We start from the raw sequence: 897 nt of genomic DNA, 5'->3' as shown, positions 1-897 counted from the left end.
CTAAACTAACTTGTAGCTTTAGCTGAAAACTGTGAGTAGGACGCACTACCCTAACTTGTAGCTTTAGCTGAACACTGTGCAGAGGTCACACTACACTAACTTGTAGTTTTAGCTGAACACTGTGAGGAGGATGCACTTCACTAACTTGTAGCTTTAGCTGAACACTCTGCAGAGGTCGCACTACACTAACTTGTAGTTTTAGCTGAACACTGTGAGGAGGATGCACTACACTAACTTGTAGCTTTAGCTGAACACTGTGCAGAGGTCGCACTACACTAACTTGTAGTTTTAGCTGAGCACTGTGAGGGGGACGCACTACACTAACTTGTAGCTTTAGCTGAACTCTGTGCAGAGGTCGCACTACACTAACTTGTAGTTTTAGCTGAACACTGTGAGGACGCACTACACTAACTTGTTGTTTTAGCGGAACACTGTGAGGAGGACGCACTACACTAACTTGTAGCTTTAGCTGAACACTGTGCAGAGGTCACACTAAACTAACTTGTAGCTTTAGCTGAACACTGTGAGGAGGACACACTACCTTAACTTGTAACTTTAGCTGAACACTGTGCAGAGGTCGCACTACACTAACTTGTAGTTTTAGCTGAACACTGTGAGGAGGACGCACTACCCTAACTTGTAGCTTTAGCTGAACACTGTGCAGAGGTCACACTAAACTAACTTGTAACTTTAGCTGAACACTGTGAGGAGGACGCACTACCCTAACTTGTAGCTTTAGCTGAACACTGTGCAGAGGTCACACTAAACTAACTTGTAGCTTTAGCTGAACACTGTGAGGAGGACGCACTACCCTAACTTGTAGCTTTAGCTGAACACTGTGCAGAGGTCGCACTAAACTAACTTGTAGCTTTAGCTGAATACTGTGAGGAGGACGCA

Source organism: Aquarana catesbeiana, linkage group LG01 (genome assembly GCF_042186555.1).
Source record: "Aquarana catesbeiana isolate 2022-GZ linkage group LG01, ASM4218655v1, whole genome shotgun sequence".
Lineage (NCBI taxonomy): Eukaryota > Metazoa > Chordata > Amphibia > Anura > Ranidae > Aquarana > Aquarana catesbeiana.
The sequence above is the reverse complement of the archived record's forward strand: the minus strand, read 5'-3'. Positions refer to the sequence as shown.